The sequence below is a fragment of the Lepidochelys kempii genome, chromosome 6 (genome assembly GCF_965140265.1).
Source record: "Lepidochelys kempii isolate rLepKem1 chromosome 6, rLepKem1.hap2, whole genome shotgun sequence".
Lineage (NCBI taxonomy): Eukaryota > Metazoa > Chordata > Testudines > Cheloniidae > Lepidochelys > Lepidochelys kempii.
Window position 1 is genome coordinate 82142246 of NC_133261.1, and position 10734 is coordinate 82152979.

The 10734-nt window shown below is 40.2% G+C and overlaps 1 long non-coding RNA gene across 1 annotated transcript in view; it reads right to left on the reverse strand.

The window, feature by feature from the left end:
• LOC140913877 (uncharacterized) overlaps positions 1–9271 on the reverse strand; it is a 31189-nt gene extending 21918 nt beyond the window's left edge. The window contains exons 1-2 of the long non-coding RNA XR_012159681.1: positions 9147–9271; positions 3725–3807 (exon numbers count right to left, since the gene is read on the reverse strand). This is a non-coding gene — a long non-coding RNA (uncharacterized lncRNA). The remainder of the gene's footprint in view (positions 1–3724; positions 3808–9146) is intronic.
• Between the last annotated feature and the right edge of the window lie 1463 nt (positions 9272–10734).

The following is a 10734-nucleotide window of genomic DNA, read 5'->3' on the forward strand; positions in this document are numbered from 1 at the left end:
CAAAAGCTACTTGCCCCTTCACACTCCCTCCCTCCCTCCCTCCCTCAAAAAAAAAAAAGCAGCAGAGTCAAAACTTAAATCATTAGGGCATTTTTTTCATTAGCCTGACCCTTAATACTTTTCAAGCAACTGGCTCATCTTTGTTCTCTTTTTTCATGGCTAATTTAACTGCATATTTGCTGCCACAGCTACTATTGCTCATGCTGGGACAGCATAAAAATGGAGAGGTTGGTGCATTACTCTATGGTTATCATTTGAAAGTCTGTAGGTGATATGAATTTCCAATGTATTTGCCTCTGATAATATCATAGCCCACTTACCCTTTCTTTTCTGAATAACAAGTAGAACGTTAGACATTTGTTTGATACCTTCTTTTCTTAAGTATTGACTGAACTATAACCACTGTAGTCAGTAGTTTTGGTCAGGTCAGTTTGATTAATATAAGTGATTTGCTCCATTGACCAAACCCATCTGCTTTTATATATTTTAAGATATACCAGGGGCTGTGTTATATACCCACAAAGAAACCATAACTATAATGATAAAAGAATGGAATAGCATTCCAATATTGCATATCAATATTGTACAGAATAGAAAGAAAGAAAGAAAGAAAGAAAGAAAGAAAGAAAGAAAGAAAGAAAGAAAGAAAGAAAGAAAGAAAGAAAGAAAGAAAGAAAGAAAGAAAGAAAGAAAGAAAGAAAGAAAGGATGCAATCAAGCCACATTCAGTGCTAATATTGCAAACATTTTATTTCAGCCCAAGGGCCCAATTCAGGTTATGCATAATTCTCTAGGAACAGCTGATCCAAAGACCATTGAAATAAAAAAAGAGACTCTATTGACCTTAATGTGCTCTAGATCAGGACCAAACCATATATTGTATTGTACTATACATACATGAAGAGCAGCTGATTTTACAAGCTAATCACCAACAGAATTTACATACGTGAGATTAGAACTAGGTCCTCTAATCTCAGTATACAATTCTGAACACTTTTCAAGGAACTAGTATTAGCAGTAAATGGGAGTGACTTTAAATCCCAGGCAACAACAACAACAACAAAATTGAACTAAAAGTTGAAATCAACCCTCAATCTGTTGATAATCATTTTAGTAATTATGGATGCATTTTCAATAGCACCCAAGATTTTTGGAGCCTAAATTCCATTTCCAAAACAGATTTAAGCATTTAGGACTCAGAGCCTAAATCTGATTGACAGTCAATGACACTTAGGCACCTAAGGCCCAGATCCTCTAAGATATTTGGATACCTAACTCCCATTGAAATGAATGGAATTTAGGCATCTAAATACCTTTGAGGATTTGAGGGCCTTAAGGGTTACATCACACTGAAAATGGGATTTAGGAGGTTTGGAAAAAATTACTCAGTGTCTATTTTGACACAAGGAAACTAAAAGTATATCAACGTCAGCTAATTAAGGTCAATTTCCCGATATTATCTATGGATTGAGATGGCTAAAGTCAGGCACCCAAGTGTGAATATTTTAGTTTAGACACTTAGGGTGATGTTTCAGAAGCATCAGAAGCATCTAAGTGACTGAGCGCAGGGCTACACTTGCGAGTTACAGCACAATAAAGGAGCCCCAGGCTCAGAAGCTCACTATCCATCCACACTGGCAAGGCACGTAGAGCGCTCTGACTCCACGGCTACAGAGCGGCTGGTACTCCACCTCGGTGAGTGGAATAACGTTTGCTGTGCCCTCGCTGGAGCGCCGCGGCGCCAGTGTGAACAAGGTGTTGCTTTACTGCACTCTGATCAGCCTCCGGAAACGTCCCATAATCCCCTTAAGTCAAGTGGCCACTCCTGTCATTGTTTGGAATCGCTGCAGGAATGCGGAAATGCCCTTTGAAAGCTCCGTTGCTGCTTATCTGCTCCGAGACAAAGCAACCACTAGTGGAATGCTGCGTGTGAAAGAGAGAGGCGGTGCGGGGGGGGGGGGGGTCTGCTGCTGTCTGAACTTACAAGACAGCATGCTGCCATGCTCTCAGCCCCCCAAAAACCCACTCTCTCTGCTCTCACATACACACAACACACTCCCTGTCACACTCTACACCCCCCTCCCACATTTGAAAAGCACATTGCAACCACTTGCATGCTGGGATAGCTGCCCATAATGCACCGCTCCCAATGCCGCTGCGAGTGCCGCAAATGTGGCCATGCCAGTGCGCTTGAAGCTGTCAGTGTGGACAGACTGCAGCGCTTTCCCTACTGCGCTCTACAAAGGCTGGTTTAACTCAAAGCGCTCTACATCTGCAAGTGTAGCCATGCCCTTAGGAACATCAGTCTCATTACTTCCAATGGGATTTCTTCTCCTAAATTACTTAGGCACATTTGAAAATTCTACCCCATATTCCTGTACGTCCTTTGTGTTCTTCCCCTTTTATTTTGGCTTTGTTACCAATGTAGGAATTGTACAGTCAGGAGAGCACTGTGAGTCCTCTGACATAACAAAGACTGGTGGCATGACATTTCTATCTTTGGCCTTGCTTTAATTATGTTCCATGCTGACCCTCTTGTGTAGAGGCAGTACCAGAGAGCACAGCTTTGACAGCAGTGTTTACATGAATGTTTGATAAGCATCTGTCAGCCTGAGCTCTCTACGAGACTGTGTAACACAAAAGGCAGCCAGGGACCCCTGGAGCTTTTGCCACCTGAAAGCATAATCTAGTGTGTTTACTGAATTTCAAATCAGCAGAGAGATTACATTTTAAGTTACAAAAGAAAAATGTATGTATTATTTGCTATAAGAACATATTAATCAGGGAAGACAATTGCTACTTTTTGTAAAATGTGGCTTTAAGGAGCATGGTCAGGACATCTTTTATTGCACACTTATCATATATAATTGTATTTGATCCCACTGGATATAAAGTGGCACACAGATGAAATTGATTTGAATGTTGACTAGACTATTGAGTAGACATAATGAGAAATTACTCACAAACATTTTGAGGACTTCTGATTAGATTTTCATTTTTACTGTCTTCTCACACCTTCTTATATGCCCTTTGGGAACATGTCTACAAGCAAAGCTTTGTGCTAATATTAGGGGAGGCTGTGGGGCCTACTGATTAGGGAACATGAGTCCTAGTCAGGATACCTGAGGTCTATTGCCATCTCTGCTACAAGCCAGCTGTATGGCCCCTGTCTACCTTCCTACCTTTTGCTTTCGCTAGATAGACTGTAAGCTGTTTGGGGCAGGCACTGTCTTTTACTATGTGTTTAGTTTAGCATAATGGGGCCTCAATCTTAGCTGGAGCCTCTACACATTCCTGTAGGACAAATTAATAATATGAAACATAAATTTCAGACCTATAGCGGAGATTAATTTAAACACAAAACAAGATGAAACTACATTCAAGATGAAATCAAGGGAATTTTTGCCATTGACTTCAATACGATCAGGATTTTACCCTCAAAGTTCAGGTCATCCATGTAATGGGAACAATACCATGAGACTTTTAGCTGATCATTCACACACCTTGAATATTGAATTGTGAATACTGAACATGCACAGAGAACTGTTCATGAGAAATCAGTAGGCTGAAATTGGTCCATACAAAATAATCACTGAATGATGCCCTCCATATTCCAGTCTACCAAACAACCATTAATTCATCATTCAAATCCCTCCTAAACACTAACTTCTTCTGTGATGTCCAAAACTGAGATAATCAAATATGTTTTTAAAAATCCTACTCACTCACTCCTCTTGACTTCCCTGTGCATCTTCTCTTTTCTATACCAGTCTTTTGTCATGAACAGAGTCAAGCACATTGTCAGTTCCTAAAAAATAAAGAGTATTAATTTCACTGAGTGAGCAAATCAATAAAAATCAGTCTGTTCATAAACAATGGATGGTGGGGGGGGAGAAAAAGGACTGAATTCTAACTAAATCATTTGATACAAACTGTTTGCCCAGATTTACTTATTTTATTTCTTTTGTACTTATTTATTATGTAGGGTGTTCTGTACCTAAGTGGCATTTCATGGAAACATGAAGGGGAAGAACATTATATTTGTTGATTTACCCTTCATATAGCTGTTCTATAGTATAGACATAATAAACCAAATGAATCTGTGGTGTAACTCCATTGATTTCCACTTAAATTAGAAAATGCACAGTAGCTACCTTCAGGGAAATTACACCAAGGATTAATTTAGTCCTATTTCAACAGGCACATTGAAGAAATTTGAATCTTTTCACACAGTGAGAATAAGCATTCAGATTATTCAGCTATGTTGGGCAATAAAACGTGAGTGAGTATTTATCAATTTAATTGCAATGTTCCAATTTCCTTTTCTTGGTAGGTTCTCTGTGTGACAGGATCCCCCGGGATGTAGCCTGGGACCCCAATGTATAGAATGTCACACTATGTTCATGACAAATATGAGTACAATCATAAATACAAAACTTATTTCCTGAAAGGAAGGAGGTGTTGGGAGTCCAAGAGGAGAGATATCAGACTTGATCTTGCTCAGAGCATGAGCAGATTGTTGTGCATATGATTGAAAGGTGCAAAGTACTGAGCTGGACAGAGAGTTGAGAGAAACCCAGTCTGGCATTAATGAGAATGCTGCTACAAGGCCACTAAACTATTCCTGCTTATTTATAAGAGTAAAGCCAAAAAAGGGGAGCCTATAGTAAGGTGCTTCATTTACGTGTCAAAAATGAGACTTTAACTCATGACTCTAACACATCTATTCTAATCTCTATCCACATACTCTTCTGAGATTATTTTTACTGAGTGTGGAGGGCTAACCCTAGGACATGGGCGTGTCAAGTTCTGGTCCCTGCTTCAATGAATAATTATTTTATACTAACGGGGGCACCTCTACCATGTTTTGTGACAGTGCTGATCTGTTCCAAGGCAGCCTTCTGTAGATGCCTAAATTTCCTCCCAGATCAGGCCCCGCAGGCAAGATAGGTGGGTGAATGTCTAGCATGAGGACACTGCTGGGGTTTAGCCACTGAGCTCCTTGACAGCATCAGGATGTAGTTGGCTTTGTGCATGGATACCAGCAGACATTTAGGCTTGGTCTATACTACCCATCTATGTCCATATAACTACATCACGCAGGGATTTGGAAAATCCATACCCCAGAGTGATTTAGTTATACTGACCTAACCCACAGTGTAGACTCCACTAAGTTGATTGGAGGGCTTCTCCCATTGACAAAGATACCGCCTTTCAGGGAGGTAGAATACCGACTGAAGAAGCTCTCCCATTGGTGTAGGTAGCATCTTCACTAAGCTCTACAGCAGTGCTGTAAGTGTAGACACGCGCCTAAGGAACTTTATTTATTTATTTATTTATTTATTTATTGATGGAAATTTAGGCATCTACAGGGTTAGGTAGCAGCTGGGCCAAAGTTTTGAGGATTTAATATTAGACATCAGCACCTAAAGTGGCAGTAAATTGCCTAAATTACCCTTAGTTAGCTGCTTTGCTAAGCAACAATTGGCTCACTTGCACCCCCCAACCACATTATGTGGGATTATGTAACATTAATGGAATCATGTCAAAAATGATGGAAATCCACTGCTACCAGTTATAAAGAAAACCATGTTAGGATATAGATATTCAGGCCTGTCTGTAAAGCCCTATACTCTAAGAATTTAGGTGTATTCTTATCACTTGGCTAGTTATAGAGGTATAAAAGAAAGAATCAAAATCACTGTCTGCCGGTGTAAAGTCCTTCTCTTACTGTGACAGTCTGAGGCCCTGTTCTTAGGCTAAGGCCTTTGGCTAAGCAGCAGAGGCAGCCATAAGCTGGGAAGCGACCAGTCACCTCCTCACATTCCAAACTAGTCACATTGAAATAAGGTGTTCTTTGGCTGTTAGGAATACACTCCTGTCCTGATAATGCCTGTCACCTCCAGAGAAAGGGAAGTGCTTAGAAGATGTAAAAGGAAACTTAGTCTGATAGCATCCTGTCTGGCAAGAACTCACTTATCAATAGCTGGGATGTGAAATCCTCACTTCTGTATTGTTTTGTCATTATAGTTCCCACTTTGCCATTGTTTGTCTGTATAATCTCTGTCTGGTTCTGTGATTGTTTCTATCTGCTGTCTAATTAATTTTGCTGGGTGTAAACTAATTAAGGTGGTGGGATGTAATTGGTTACATAATCATGTTACAATATGTTAGGATGTTAGTTAAATTTCAGGAAAATGATTGGTTAAGGTATAGCTAAGCGGAACTCAAGTTTTACTATATAGTCTTCAGTCAATCAGGAAGTGGGTGGGTGTGGGGGGGATGGGGTGGGGAAATTGGAATCATGTTTTGCTAAAGGGGAAAAGGGGAACAGGAACACAAGTGTAAGGCTCTGTGGTGTAAGAGCTGGGAAGGGGGACACTGAGGAAGGAAACTGGAATCATGCTTGCTGGAAGTTCACCCCAATAACCCCAAATTTTTTGCACCTTTAGACTTCGGGTATTGTTGCTCTCTGTTCATGCGAGAAGGATGAGGGAAATATGTGGGTGAAGGAATAAGCCCCCTAACAAACCATGAAAACTTCCAAAAGACAAAAGGGAGAGTGAATGAAAAAGCAATCCAATGTTAATGAATGTTTAGCAATTCCACTCAGTGCTTGAGGTGCCATTGATTAGCCTTCCTAGCAAGTGGTCCTTTACTGTTCCCAGTTTGAAGCCAATTGGCTTTTTCTTTCAGGCAGGAACTCTTTAGGCTCAATTCTTATCTCAATTACAACGGTGTACATCAGGAGTAATTCCATTACCCTCTCTCTTCACACCAATGTAACTGAGTTTTATAACAAGAGATCTACAGGTGCATTGTTACAGGCAGTGTGAATAAATTCTGTAGAAAACATGTTTTTTTAAGACAGAGTGTTGACACTTAGAACTCTTAGAAACAGTTCTATGTTATCTTTAAAGCCTATTTTCAGTTGACCACATTTTTTTTTAAATTGGCACATGTGATTGTCAGAAAGTGTTACCCTGAAATTAATTTTCATTCCGAGGACTGGATTTTCCTAACATCTTAATCAGTCAGGAAGACATGTTAGTTTCTACTCCCCAAGGCTAGATACATATATTGACTTTATGAGTGTTTTGAGTGCTCAGCAACTCTGAAAATCATTCCATAAATGACCAGGGACAAAGACAATATAAGAAGTCAGTGACAGAGCCAGGAATATATAACCCAGGAGTAGTGGCACCCAGGCCCCTACTCTAACCCACATGACATCAGTCTGATCATATCAGAAGCAACCATTTCAAGCAAAATCCAAAATAACTTATAAAGGTGCAAACCCCAGAATGGACACTTTTCTGCCCCTCGATAATCTAAAAGCTTCATTCTGCCACTGCACCAGGTGACTTCAACAAAAGGTCATGATGAACATATTAATTGAGTCATCACTGATGTGAAAGCACTCATATTAATACAGTGTTATGTTGGCATTCCTGAAGCAGGAAGTACCGTCTCACTACTCATTTTTGTCTTTCTGCCTCTTGGCTTGCAAAGTGCGCATTTTGCTAATCTTTGCCTGTGGTACAAATAATACCCTGACTAATCTTTACAAGCCAGCAATATCACAGTGGCAGAGGCTGGCACAGACTGAAGCTCAGCACTAGCACAAAAATTGATTGCTGACTTATTTCAAGCAAACCAACCCTATAAAAGGATTTGGGTTCAGCCTGGCTCTTATTTTGAGCAAACAAGTTCATCTACTGCTGGTTAGGGGAATTTATTAAAGAAAAGCACATTTTCCCATTTAATCACACCTCTCCTGACACATAAGCTCTTGGCAATTAAATTCTCAGCTGCTCTCCATTGTGTAGCTGACCAGAAATAGTGGAAAGCTGACAGACAGAGATGTGCAGATCCAAACAAAAGCATCCTTTATTTTTCCTCTTAGAAGAACATTTACTTCTAAAATCTGCTTTCTATTTTAAAGCAGGTTGTACCAGCAACTTAAAGCTGCAAACAGGGGCCCTGTCTAGTAATACATTAATGAATGCAGTTCCACATCTCCTGGCTTGTCAAAAATGTTGCCTCCTGTGTCCCCAGGGTGACAAAACTATTTAACTTCACTTCGGAGTTCTCAACCCTAAGAGTGTATGAGGCGACATTCTTGACAAGCAATGCAACTTGGAAGCAAAACAGTGAGAATCAATTGATTCTGATTCGAATTCTGATTCTTGATTGCAGTAGCTAATACTGATAAAATAATATTACAGAAAGAACATACGGTGACCCTTATTCAAACCCTGAGATCAATCTTTTGGGCCTTCCTCAGAGCCTTAGAATTTTCAAACAATTCTGATTATAGTGTGGACAGTGCTAAATTTTGAAAGAATTATCTCACTGTCCTCCAAAAATCAGGGCATTATAGATTAAAATAGAAATATTCCACCATCTCTGTTTATGGTTCCGCGTTTGAGAGGAGAATCCCATATGCTTGATTTTTAATGAACTTTTTTCCGTGCTAGGATAGTTTCATAAGTATATCTGAGTTTTGAAAGCAGTGTCCCACTCTCTCCATTCCATCAGTGGCATCTTGTCATCTGTACGTCTGCCCAATTGGTTCATTAAAACTTCTTTTGAACACTTAATTTTCATCTGAGCACTTGAAATTACTTTAAATTCATGAAACAATTCCTACTTCAAGAGAAGGGAGAAATTTTCAGTTGCGAATCCAAATTGAACCTTCTGACGTTTTTCCCCCATCTCCGAACTATATATATATATATATATATATATATACATACACTAGTTATGTTACAATAAGGCTAGTTTACGGTGACCTCTTACATGGAATTTTGCATGTGTGCTTTCTAGGTGTAATTTTCTAGGGTAATGCCCGTGTTTGCAAGCTTCTTTAATTTTGTTCCTTTCTTAGTCATAGCGTACAGGCCATAAGGATCAGTATTGCTCTGGGAAGAATGTGAAATGGTGGGAAACAGACTGGCTTAGATATCTGCTGTCACAGCAATAACCAGCAGCAGCAATGTTTATGGTCTTGGGTCAAACTTGCTTCCCTTGCTTTGGTTGCACAGGATTCTGGTTTCAAGTCATCCTGCTCCTCTGCTGGCTCCCCTGTTGGTACCCGTTGCATCCATGCGTAATGTCAGGGAAAAGAGGATGAGTGGAACTCACAATGACCAGAAATAGGGCCAGAGTTGGTGCCCACGACTTGTGATTTAGACTGCGTTGGTCCCCTCTTCCCTTATCAACCAGTCACACCAGCAGCTGCAGGACATCGGCTTCTGCCAGCACTGCGGTGAGAATCCTCCGGGTCTCCTGATGAGCAGTGAGAGTTCCTGGTTTACGTGGGCCCACTCACACTTGCCTGTTACCCAACCATGTCGTTTGACAGCAGGCCTAATATGACCGTTTATTTCTTAACCCCTCTCCAAAAGGGAAGATAGATCTCAGGAACCTGAATGTTAAAAAATAATAATAATAATAATCCCAACCACAACCCACATGTCATTTTGTAGAAAACACAATATGTGTCGCATCTGTGAGAGAGAAGCACTGGGCAATATGCCTCACACTGAAGAGCTTGCATATGTACAAGCTTCTATATTAAGTTCAGGGTTTGAAAACAGAGACTAGATCATTCCACACTTGCCCACTTGTTTAATTTGTTTCTACTGCAGTCATTTTACATTTGAAACAAGAAAAAAATGCAATCTTTATAAAAAGCCTAAAGCTGGGGATCAGCTGTTCATTTTCTGTGCTGCTCTGATAAGGCATGCTGTGGCCAACTGTGGTGGAACATCTGCCAGGTTTTCTCACCACAGTTGTTCAAACCCAGAGGTTCACAGTCTCGACTGAGAAACTGGGGCTCATTCCATAATGCCGGCAGAGTTCAGGGAATAACATGTTAGCGGTGGTATACCAAGCACAGGAAAGTGACACCCACAAAAATAGACAGTGTATCTCAAACATTTTCCTGGCACTTCCTAAAGAACACTAAGCGACATTAATTCTTTTACCACAACGTTATCTTTCACACAACAAAAGCTTCATGAACATAGTATTAAAGGTCTGGCAAAACCCAGGAAATTCTAGAGTTATTAACCTTCTCTATTGTGCCTCGGTATTACAGAGTCCCAGGAACAGCAGGTTATTTTACATATAGACTCATATGTGCTGCAATAGCTTAAATATGCACAGCAGAGTAGGTAAATGTTCAGCTTTAACCCCGTGTTTCAGTGATAATGATCCTTGTCTGTATGTCAAGTGTGCAGTAGTATTGGAAGTTTTGTATATTTCTGACTGAGAAATAATGCTTTTGGAGAAAACATGGATCAATGTTTCATTATGGAATTGAATTCAATACCTGGTATCTAAACTTACTATAATACTAGACTGTTAAAAAAGGGGCAAACGCTTTGCTATAGTATGGTAAACAATGCACTGAAACACCCCCATTTTCATGCATGTGTTCTACTTAGCAAAGCTCTTGGTAACATTTAGTGGACAATCCCACAACTTCCAAAGCCCGGAGGACACAATTACATTTGTACGAGTCAGGAAGTTAGACAAACAAGCAGCCTCCCAAATGCCATCCAATTAGGTAGAAAACTTCATTTGAACTCTGCAAAATTAAAAAAAAATGTTTTTCTCTCTGTTAATAGCCATTAAGAGCTCTTTAGAGAGGTCAGACTAGGCAAGGGATCTCAAACTCAAATGACCACAAGGGCCACATGAGGACTAGTACCTGGACCGAGGACCG